The sequence below is a fragment of the Bubalus bubalis genome, chromosome 13, assembly GCF_019923935.1.
Source record: "Bubalus bubalis isolate 160015118507 breed Murrah chromosome 13, NDDB_SH_1, whole genome shotgun sequence".
NCBI classification, from domain to species: Eukaryota; Metazoa; Chordata; class Mammalia; order Artiodactyla; family Bovidae; genus Bubalus; species Bubalus bubalis.
Window position 1 is genome coordinate 23,918,016 of NC_059169.1, and position 12,480 is coordinate 23,930,495.

General features: G+C 41.2%; 1 protein-coding gene across 2 annotated transcripts in view; it reads right to left on the reverse strand.

The window, feature by feature from the left end:
* Positions 1 to 12,480, reverse strand: part of GPC5 (glypican 5) — a 1,547,826-nt gene that overhangs the window by 1,383,935 nt on the left and 151,411 nt on the right. The window lies entirely within an intron of this gene.

The window sequence follows — 12,480 nt, forward strand, 5'->3', positions numbered from 1 at the left end:
TGTAAATAATTATGGAATTTTAAAAAATCATAATATTGATGAAATTAACATCTTTGTTCCTTTCCAATGATATACTCTTTGTTTCTTTTGCTTGCCTTATTATCCTAATACATCCAGTAGCATTTTTGGATGTATTAGTGGGTATCACTGTTGCCTTTCCAATGTAAGAGACAGCATTATCTGCTTCCCAGGTGGTGCTAGTGGTAAGAACCTGCCTGCCAATGCAGGAGACAGAAGAGACGTGGGTTTGATCCCTGGATCGGTAAGATACCCTGGAGGAGGTCATGGCAACCCACTCCAGTATTCTTGCCTGGAGAAACCCATGAACAGAGGAGCCTTGCATGCTATAGTCCATGGGGTCATGCAGAGTCAGACACGACTGAAGCAACTTACCACATGATGTTTGATATAGAACATATTTTCTAGCTACCTTTATCAAATTCACTTCTATTTGTAGGTGCTATGCACATACCAAGATAATCCTATGATTTTCTGGCATAGAGAGGGAGAGAAGGAATAATAAATGAGTTCCTTGCATAGGGATGCATTCAACAACAGTAGAAAGATGTAACAGTAGCTCATTAAAGAGAAAGTCCACAGGAACATGGAACTTTTCTTCAAGGGAACTTTTTTCCAAAGTGGCCAAGGTATTCCTGAGCCTGTGGGGTGGAGGAGTGGTGGAAAGACAATTTATAATTTAATAGTTCTCTCTTCTAGGGTAGTATATCCTTTTTAGTTGGCTGAGCTCAGATTCATTGGCACTATTTCAACAAATATACGGAGAAAATAAACCCTACCTCTCAAGTTTTATTTCCCAAGGATTTAACTACTTCCACAATCTTCAAGGGACAGCTAATTGGCTAAAGTGAAACCCACATCACCCAGCCCTTCAGTCGGTTTACATCAGGAGAATCCATCTAGTGCCAAAAGAGATAGGAAGACCCAAGAATCTTCTAAAACTATTTTAGCACAGTCCTATAACCAGAGCCATCGCAGCGACCACAGTCCCTCAGGCCAATCAGACAGGTTGCCATCAAGGAGGAGGCAGCTACTCCCCCTATTCAGCCTCCTACAGCTCCTGGAGGTGCAGATCAGACCACAGCTACAGCTAGAAGAGCAACTCCAACCACAGTGACAGTGGAGGCCAGAGCGGAGGAACAGCTATGGCTCAGGCAGGCCGCCTACAATCTAGGGTCACAGGGGCTACGTGGAGCACACCAAGGCAAACAAGGAGGCTAGTCAGCACAGTGGAACTATAGCTCTCAGGTTCAGCCAGAAAGCCAGCTGCCCTCCCAGCTCCTAACGGCCATCATGGAGAACACTGCACAAAGGCAGATCACAGCGTGAGCTCCCAACACAGATAAAGCCCTCTGGGATACAGATCTGTACCTTCTGTGTCTCCCCGCCACCCCCTGTAGCAGTGGTCCCAGATGTGACCCAAGGCATGAGGGGCCTTTTTCTCCCTGGCTCCACTGAGACAGACACCAGCTATAACAGTCCTACTTGGCCAGTTGATCCCACACCCTATTGGGCTTCTCCTCCCCACCAAATGAGCAACTGTCAATCAGCAACCAGTTAACAGTCCTGCTCTGTCATTTGTAGGTACCACTGAAAGCCCCTTCCTCCTCCCAATTGAATACAAAAGGACCCTGAATCCTGACAGAGTAGAGATGGTTCTCAGCGAGGCTAGTCTGCCATCTCCTCAATCTGCTGGCCTTCCAATTAAAGTCATCATTCCTTGCTCCAACAACTCGTCTCCCAGTTTATTGACCTGTCATGCAGTGAGCAGGAAGACCTTGGGCCTGGTAACACACTAACCATGTAAGAGTCAGTTTCATGCATCACAGTTAACATAAAACTGTTACCAAAAACGCAAGTCAGTTTTGATGTTCAGTGAGACCAAATAACACCAAAACATGAGAGTGTGGAGCAGAGAAAGGTTTACTATAGGTCCCTGCAAGGAAACGGGTGGCTTCTGCCTTAAAAACCTCCAACTCCCCAAACGCTCTCACAAAGCCCTTTTGTACAAAGGAAAGGTGAGGGAGGGGTGGGGTGAGTCTTGCAAACTTCATGATGTCAGAGCCTGTGTTGTTGAGGACAGGTAAGAATGCTCCTATAAATCTCTACCAAAAGAATGTCATTCTCTGTCCTGACAAGAAAGGGCCAGGTGCCAAGGCACAACTCTCATCCTCTGAGGTCCCAGTTCTGACTCGGAAGAGGTCGATCTCAGCTGGTGGCTCCCTCAAAGCCAAATCCCCAGACCCTGACGGGCTGTCACCACTGAGGGAGGCAGGCATCCAGGAACCAGTTGGCCCTCAGGCTCCTCAGGACACCCAAGTGGGGACAGACCCCGTCCCACTGCAGACGGCTGCAGCCTTTAGGTCGCAGAGGCGGAGAAGAGAAGTAGGTTCACTACCACCTCAAGGGCTGGGTCCCGCCAGTGCATGGCCTTGGTGAGGGCTCTGGAGCCCTGCAGAACACAGCCCACAGCCTGTTCCCTGCGTCTCCCAGCTCACCTGCCAGTCAGAGGCCAGATGAGCTGGAGAGCCCCATAAAAATGTCTGAACCCACTTCTTACCTCACTCTCCACCTGATGGCCACCAACGATCACTGACCACCACTCTGGGGACCGTTGGGTGAGATGGGTCGGCTAACGGTTGCTCACTGACAGTTGCACGCTTGGGGGAGGGGCCAACTGCAGCGCCAACCAATGACTAAACAGGATCTCTAACGGCGGCTTGATGACAGCTGCTAGCTTAGGGGTGGGGCCTACTGTGACTCCCACCAATGGTTAAGCAGGACCTCTAACGGCTGCTCTAACCCTGGTAACCATTGCCTGGTAATGAGTTGCTACATAATGCTGCCCTGCAAAGGCCACATGCTAAGGGCCGCATACTGCCCCTATTACAAACCAGTGTCTCCAAATCCCTTCACCCTACCCAGTCCAAGTTGCCGCGTTGTGAGGTACAGCTGGTCTCTCTATCCTGACCCATCCTGAGACCCATATTTAGCCATGTTTGGGACTTCGTGTCTTCGTGTTTGTCAGTTGCCATTACAACACTGAATAGAGTTTTTTGAGTTCTTGCAGTTAAGCACCCCTGTGTCTGTACAACTGGTGTCTGTGTTAACTCAGTTTGTCTTTAAATAGTTACAAAAGGGATACATCATCTGTTAATGCTTTTGTGACGTGGGCTAAAGAGTTTTCTGTATTTTAATGCTTTTGTGTTTCAGTTTTAGAAGCAAAGATTTTATTTAAAAAACCAGTGGGAAAGGGTGGGGCTTTCCAGGAGGCACTAGTGGTAAAGAACCCACCTGCCAATTCTGGAGACTTAAGAGACACGGGTTTGATCCCTGGATTGGGAAGATCCCCTGGAGCAGGGCACAGCAACCCACTCCAGTATCCTTGCCTGAAGAATCCCCATGGGCAGAGGAGCCTGACAGGCTACAGTCCATAGGGTTGGACACGACTGAAGGGACTTAGCACCCACACATGGCAAAGAGTGGTGGTGGGGGACAACATATGTCTGGATCATTCAGGCAGTACATCTGAACTGAGCTGAAGGTAGGCAAATAAAAACAAAACTGAAAAGAAAAGTTACACGTAAATTCAAACCATCTAGAACTTTGTCTTAGTTGGTGACTGTGTCCAGTGAGATGCACTGACAGGAAATTTCTGCTTCCTCTCTCTTCTGTGCTATTCTGACTGGACTATGTACCTTTAGGACCACAGTTTCAGGCAGAAGGGGCCCCCTCCCCTACTCTACATCTCAGCAGGATCTACTAACACCTATAGGCGAGATGTCTTTCGGATGTTACTAACCTGAGTGCCTTCACAACCCCTGTGGTTCCTTTAATTTAGCAGCCACCTTTGTGAACTGAGAAGTATACTCAAAAATCCCAACCCTCCATGTTGTTACCTGCTGGGAACCTGACTGATACATGAGCATTTTCCTTCCCACTTTGCTTATTTTAACATAGCTTTAATTCATTACAGTTCTTTCACTTTTCCCTATTTATTCTTAGTTTCTGGCTTTGCCTACATTAGTTTTGACTGTCAAAAGTCAGGGCATTCCTACTTAGCTCATCATTGATATTTTTATATTATTGGTTTTATACTGTAAATTATTGGATTGTTGCCATTTAAATAATCTTACTTATGCTGCAGTTTTGTTATTCCTTTTATTCTCTTAGGATTCCGTTTTGACACTGAAAGTAATGTGGCAACTAGAAAGTAGGAAAATCATAATGGATATAAAACAAAAAATGTTTTTTAAATGAATAGCCACTTAGAAGCATGCTCTTAAAGAAAATAGCCCCATTACTCAAAATATTACTAATGGAAAAAGTCACTGCTTTCTCATTTTGTAGCCACCAAAATTGGCTCAAACATTTTCTACTTCATCAAAACTAGGGGGAAAAAAAATCTTCTAAAGGAATGACAGCAGTGGCCACAGGACTGGAAAAGGTCAGTTTTCATTCCAATCCCAAGGAAAGGCAATGCCAAAGAATGCTCAAACTACCGCACAATTGCACTCATCTCACACGCTAGTAAAGTAATGCTCAAAATTCTCCAAGCCAGGCTCCATCAGTACGTGAACCGTGAACTTCCAGATGTTCAAGCTGGTTTTAGAAAAGGCAGAGGAACCAGAGATCAAATTGCCAACATCCTCTGGATCATCGAAAAAGCAAGAGAGTTCCAGAAAAACATCTATTTCTGCTTTGTTGACTATGCCAAAGCCTTTGCCTGTGTGGATCGCAATAAACTGTGGAAAATTCTTCAAGAGATGGGAATACCAGACCACCTGACCTGCCTCTTGAGAAACTTATATGCAGGTCAGGAAGCAACAGTTAGAACTGGGCATGGAACAAAAGACTGGTTCCAAATAGGAAAAGGAGTACATCAAGGCTGTATGTTGTCACCCTGCTTATTTAACTTATATGCAGAGTACATCATGAGAAACGCTGGGCTGGAAGAAGCACAAGCTGGAATCAAGATCACCGGGAGAAATATCAATAACCTCAGATATGCAGATGACACCATCCTTATGGCAGAAAGTGAAGAAGAACTAAAGAGCCTCTTGATGAAGGTGAAAGAGGAGAGTGAAAAAGTTGGCTTCATGCTCAACATTCAGAAAACTAAGATCATGGCATCTGGCTGGTCCAATCACTTCATGACAAATAGATGGGGAAACAGTGGATCCAGATCCTAATTTATCCTAATTTTGATATTAGGCCAGTTTCTTAACCTTCATGATTCAGATAATGTACTTAAGTTGGGGGGAAACCCTTTTATTCTCAGGGCAGTTGAGAAGAAAAATAACATCTCTGGTTGATACATGGTAGGCACGCCCATATGACATCCTTCTTCTTACTAATGCATCTCTACGGCTTTCTAATATTTTAGGTATGATTTCTGAGAGACAAACTATCTTCTGATGGCATATTTTGTCCTGGTTGAACAGACTTTTAATATCAGTGCTTGAATTATAGGCCTTATTGCTGACCCTGATGGTATCAAGTTCCAGGAAACCATCTATGTCCTCTCTCTGTCTGTTAATATGTCACCTGATTCTGACGCTTACTACTGCCTGAGGTAGCTGCTCCTGGCTACTTCTACCTGTTAAAATTACAAAGTATGTTAAAGTTAAATACCATCTTATTTTACAGCTTGGAAGCTACAGCCCAGACAGTTTAAATGACATATCTAAAGTCACACAGTGCAAAATAGACTGGAAACCAAATATCTCTTTTTCCCCTATTGCATTCTTGAGCTACATAGTGTCAAATGAGTCCCAGAAAACAAAATGATTCTGACTATATTTGAAATGTAAACAGACTTTTGAAATTTATTTTTCTTAGATTATGGTTATCAATTTAAAATTTCTAAGCTTAAAAAAAGAGGAGAGTATTTACCTTTGAAGATAGTGTTATTTTTCTTGAAATTTTTGAGACAATTTTGATCAGTTTCCTTCCTTTACCTGTTTTCTAGAGATGACACCACGTGACAGGATATAGTGACAAAGCAGAGAAAGATATGGATATAAACACACACACACAAGTGATAAGATTTTGAGGAAAAACAAGTTGCTATTTTTATTGGAACACTTGCTTTGTCATTAGGGACCATTTTAACTTCATCTCACCACATTTATCTATTCAGAAGATTATCTGTAGCCAAGTGTTACTTACATCTTAACTAGTGTTCACAGATATAAATTGATGTTAATATGTCTGTAGAATATGTAATTAGGAAATCAGTCTGACACTGCTACTAGAAAGAATTATCAATATATAATTTTACATATTCAAGTATGAGAGTAAAGAGGATTGAACACACAGCTACATTTTAAGCTCTTAAAAGGCATTTCATATGGTGATGACTCAAATATGGTTTTGAATTAAAATGCTAAATAGCTCTTAAATTATTCACTTTATTACTTTTTAGCACACATGCATGATACCAGAAATTAACCTAAAAACATTTTCTTAACTGTAGTCATCTTCCCTGAATTGTTCTAATAACTAGATAAATTATGTGTATTGTGGCATGCTGCTTGTATACACGTGCAATATAAAACACTTTAGATTAAACAACATTCAGGGACTTCCCCTGTGGTCCAGTGGTTAAGAGCCCACCTGCCAGTTTGAGAGAAAAGGGTTTGATCCCTGTCCCGGAAAGATCCCACATGCCATGGAGCAACTAAGCCTATGCACCACAGCTACTGAGCCCGTGGGCCTACAGCCCGTGCTCTGCAACAGGAGAAGCCACCGCAGTGGGAAGCCTGCACGCTGCAACTAGAAAAAGCCTGCATGCAGCAACGAAGACCCCGCCAAGCCAAAAAAATAAATAAATGATTTGAAACAACAACAACATTCAGGCAGATGTGGTACACCACCAACTTCCAAGGGAGCCAACACACCAGAACCTGTCCCACGAATCTACCTCATTGTTCTCAGATGAGCTCTTGACAGCTCTGCCTTCCAAACCAGGGACCAAGTTGTGCATCACTGAACCCAAATTGGATAAAATTTGGCTCACGTCTTTAAAGCTAACTTGATTTGTCAACACCCATTTTTCTTCCCAGAACTTTAAGATTCATGGGGAAATGGAAAAATAGTGGGGACCATGGTTCTCAGCTTCTCTCAGTTCTGCCAGAATATTCTAATTAAGTGAAATTATGTTGACTGTTGCCTTAATTTTCACCAATATACCTTCATGACTCCGGATTTTTGGAAATTAGTGTGATAAAACAAAGAATTGGGAGTGAATGCAGGTGCCCAGATTGACAAATGGATGAAAAGAGCTAGCATATCATGAGAACAGATAAGGTGAATATTTCTATTCAAGTACAGAAAAAAGGTGTTAGTTACACTTGTATACTAATAATTAATTAAAAGTTGACAGTGACTCTGGATAATATTAATAAAATAAACTCTGATTTACTATCCAAGAAGGACCCCCAGTGTTCTATAAAACACTTGCTTGTGAGTAGTACAAAAGACTAGAAGTATTAAAAATAAAGCAAGTACAATGAGAACTGGGGACATTTTATACAAATCTAAACATCAAACTGCAAGGAGATCCAACCAGTCCATTCTGAAGGAGATCAGCCCTGGGATTTCTTTGGAAGGAATGATGCTGAAGCTGAAACTCCAGTACTTTGGCCACCTCATGCCAAGAGTTGACTCATTGGAAAAGACTCTGATGCTGGGAGGGATTGGGGGCAGGAGGAGAAGGGGACGACAGAGGATGAGATGGCTGGATGGCATCACTGACTCAATGGACATGAGTCTGAGTGAACTCCAGGAGTTTGTGATGGACAGGGAGGCCTGGTGTGCTGCAATTCGTGGGGTCTCAAAGAGTCGGACACGACTGAGCGACTGAACTGAACTGAACTGAAACATCAAACAGACAAGGGAAGCAAGATAAAGAGCAATCAATTAGGAAAACTGAAGTTAACTGCTGAGCAATTTATGTGTTTTAATAGGTCACTGCCTTTATGTATAATAGAAACTAATTAGAGAGTTTTACGCTTTTCTAATTAAGACTTTATGTGGCTAAGAAATTTGACTCTTTCTAAGTGTCAGTTCCAGAGGAAACCGGAATTTTGAGTGCCAAATTAATCGTCAATCAAGACACATCCACAGTGGAAGCAAAACTATTTCAAAACTGGGATTGATGAGTTTAAAAATCACAGACCATGGCTAAGCCTTAAAAAATAACTTGAAGAAAAATCACATAATATAGGAATTTCAAATCCTTTATAAGTACTTGTTTACAGGAAACAGCCCTGGGCAGGAAACTCCTTTTCCTGACACTTTAGCAAGGCTGTATTGGAACTAACTTTTAAACCAGGCACCCCCACGCTCTGCTCATCTCAGCCCAAGAACACCTTTCACATCTTTTAAACACACCATACCTTGCCTGACTTGTCGGTTCTTTCCGTAGATCAAAGAAGTAGAAACAAAGAGTAAATAATTAACAGATGACCAGATCTCTTCCCCAGCTTCCCCTTCTGTAATCTACTGAACAAGCTGTGTGACCAGTCCGTGTGAACAAGATCTTATCGAAAGGAGTCGAGAAGCCTGCACACAAGCCAGCTCACGGCAGGGGCTGGTGATGATTATGACTTCCTATCTCAGTGATTAACTGAAATGATTTCCCTGTTTCTCTTGAGAACTTTCATGGCCAAGAAGACTCTTCAGAGTGGTTTTAGGGAGACGCTAAATCCACCATCTCCCCAGACTGCTGGCATTCTGATTAAAGGCACCTTCCCCTCTGCTGTTTCTGAGTATGTAACTGATTTTGTAAGTAGCAAGCAGCAGGACCTGATTTATTCAGTAACAGTCTTAAAGTCAGAGATTACTGGGTTCAAATGTAAGCTCCAACATTTCCTCACTTTATAAGCTGGAGCTTAAGTAACCACTCTAAACCATGTATTATCAAAATCAAATATCAAGTGGAAATTAAAGCAAGACCTTATGAGGTAGGTAAGTGGTTTAAATAACATAATCAGGTTTTCCACTAAAAAGCTATACATTTTCAATATTTTCTGATTATGATAGTAATGCTCACTGTACCAAACATGCATGAACACTTTCACATACCTAATAACCTCAATAAGAAGAAACGACTGTTAACTTTCTGGTGCTCTCTTTGTCAAGATGGATCTAGAAATATAATTTTTTTTTAATTTTATTTTATTTTTAAACCTCAAACATTGTATTAGAAATATAATTTAAAGGTTTGGCTATGATGATTTTTATAGTTCAGAAGCTTTTTCAACTGGTATCAAGAGAGACCAATACCTCTTTTGTGCACTTTGTCTTTTAATATTTTCCTTTGAAGGGAGTTAATAACCCTGAAATTATAAACATTTAATTATTTTATTCTTTAATTATTTTGTTACATTTAAGACTTTACTTTTTCTAGATTCATGGACATGCATTCTCACCATGGCCATATCACCCTATGAGGCAAAGTTGTTTGTTGAGGGAAAAAGGACAGAAAATGTTAGATATTAAAGTCATTCATGACCCTCCAAAGGGCTGCAGTACATAAAAAGACTACATCTGTGTCATTAAATTTTCAAGGAGGGAGACTGAATTTGGAAAAACATATGTATCTAAAAAGGTTCTTTACAGGGGTTAATAAAAACAATGTTTAGAAACACTGACTGAGAGGATCTCGTGTGGCCTCAGGCTTGCAGCAGCTTGAAGCAGGAATTTGGTTCCCACCCAGAGACTAAAGTCAGGCCACAGTAGTAAGAAAACTGAATCCTAACCACTGGGCTTCCCAGATGGCACTAACAGTAAGGAACCCACCTGCCAATGCAGGAAACGTAAGTGACGTTTGTTCGATCCCTGGGTCAGGAAGATATCCTGGAGGAGGGCATGGCAACCCACTCCAGTCTTCTTGCCTGAAGAATGCCCACAGACAGAGGAGCCTGGTGAGCTACAGTCCATCACATTCACAAAGAGTCTGATACGACCGAAGTGACTTAGCATGTACATGACCACTAGAACAACTGGGAGCAGTGACCATTGACAAGGGCCTGGTCTATCAGCTAAGTAGAAATGAATTTTCACATAGTGATGAAAAGCAATGGAAAAATAAACTATTAAGAGGAAAAAAGAGTACACGTGGATACACACACAGGTGGGCTCAGAAAGTCATGCCCTCATGGTAGTTTGAATCACTTTTATGGGGCATTTCTCCCAGGTTTCCTTTGGCCAATGATCTTGCTTTGCCTGGTTCCGAGTCTGTATTTGGTATATTTCAGGAACCTTCTGTGAGGGCATGCACATCTCTTAGCCAAACTAGATTCTAGTGAATAGTCCCATGGATAGGCTGACCTCACCTATTATGAGGTGGTACCATCTTCCTTCTTGACCTTCAAGGAATTCTTCTGCATGAGTGTAGTTAAAATGGTCTTGATTTCAAGAATGAGGAATATGGGTTCTTTTATTGCTTATCTGGACAGGGCTCAGCTCTTGTCTCACTCCTCATCTTGGAATATCTTCCACAGAGGACAAATTGCAGCTATTCAGACTGGGGCCCATCTATCTCCTACCTCACAGAAACTATCTTAGGGAATAATACGAGATGCAAAAAACTGAATTCATAAATGTTTATCGGGTGCTCTAATATTATTGAACAAACTATCTTTCCCCACTAATTTGAAATGATACTTTTTAAGTCCTAAATTTTTATCTATTCTTGGTCTGTTGCTCAGCTTTCTATTCTGCCTCAGTTTTCATTCATATTAATTTGTCATTGCTTACAATGTGCATTTTCTATGCCATAAAAGTATATGGGCATACCTTACCTTGAAGAAATAAAACATCACACATGATTTTCGATGTAAAATTGATTTTAAGAAAAGCCCTGGTGAACTTTCTGGTTCATATTTATCTTTAACATACCTAAACAATTTTTGAAAATTTATTTTTAATTGGAGGATAACTGCTTTACACTGTTGTATTTGTTTCTGCTGTACAACAGTGTGAACCAGCCCTATGGATACACATGTCACCTCCATTTTGAACCTCCCTCCCCCGCCCCACCCCACCCCTGTAGGTCATCACAGAGCAGCAGGATGATCCACTTGGGTTATACAGCAACTTTCCATGAGCTATCTATTTTACATATGGTAGTGTATATACGTCAATGCTACTTTCGCAATTCGTCCCACCCTCCCCTTCCCCTACTGTGTCCACAATTCCATTCTCTACGTCTGTGTCTCTATTTCTGTCCTGCAAATAGGTTCATCAGCACTATGTTTCTAGATTCTACATACATGAATTAATATGTGATATTTGTTTTTCTCCTTCTGACTTACTTCATTCTGTACAACAGGCTGTAGGTTCATCCACCTCAGTTCAACTGACTTAAATTCATTCCTTTTTTATGGCTGAGTAATATTCCATTATTTTGTACCACAACTTCTTTATCCATTCACCTGTCAATGGACATCTAGGTTGCTTCCATGTCCTGGTGATTGTAAATACTGCTGCAATAAACATTGGGATACATGTGTCTCTTTGAATTATGGTTTTCTCAGGGAATGTGCCCAGTAGTGAGGTTGCTGGGTCATATGGTAGCTTTATTCCTAGTTTTTAAAGGAATCTCCATGCTGTTCTCCATAGTGACTGTATCAATTTACCAACAGAAACCTGCACAATTTTAAAGGCAAAATATTCAGAAAATCTTTAGAAAGAACATTTTTTATACTGTTGCAAAACATCAAAGCTACATTCCATTGTTCAATAAAAGCTCTACTCTGTTCCGAGCAATGTGATATATGAGTTGGGACTTTATATATAGACATATTTTGCTACAGCCTACCTGCACACCACTAAGAATCATATCTTGATTTTTCTAGTATTTTTAAAATTCTGATGTATGTTTTTGTTCTTCATAAAATATAATTTTCCCCCAATTTTCATAGGTTTCTTAACACAAGATTATTACATGAGACACTACAGAAAAGAAGAACTCAGTATCATTTCAATAGAGTTCTGGAAATCACTTCTGAACGGTTACCTTGGGAACCATTACCAGGATTGTCTCCTGTATTAAAAGGGACTACTGATCTGTCGAAGCACTGCATAGGTTTGTTCAGCTTCTAAACTTTAATGAACACAGAAATCCCTTGGGAAAATGTGCTGAAATATGAATTCTGATACAGAAGTTCTGAAAGATGCCTGAGATTCTGTGTTTGTAAAAAGCTCCAGATTCACAGTCATAGGGCTCATCATAGATCACACTCTGAGAAGTGAGGAGTTAGTTGGCATCTATAATCCCATGTTAAATTAGCTACATGAAAGACTTAGAAATATACTGAGGGTAAAGGGTATCTAAACAAAAGATCACAACATTACCTTTTAAAACACATCAACACACACATACCCACACACACACCAACTTGATCCATTCTTCCCCCAAAAAGAAATTTCCAAGGTTCCTTTAAATGACTT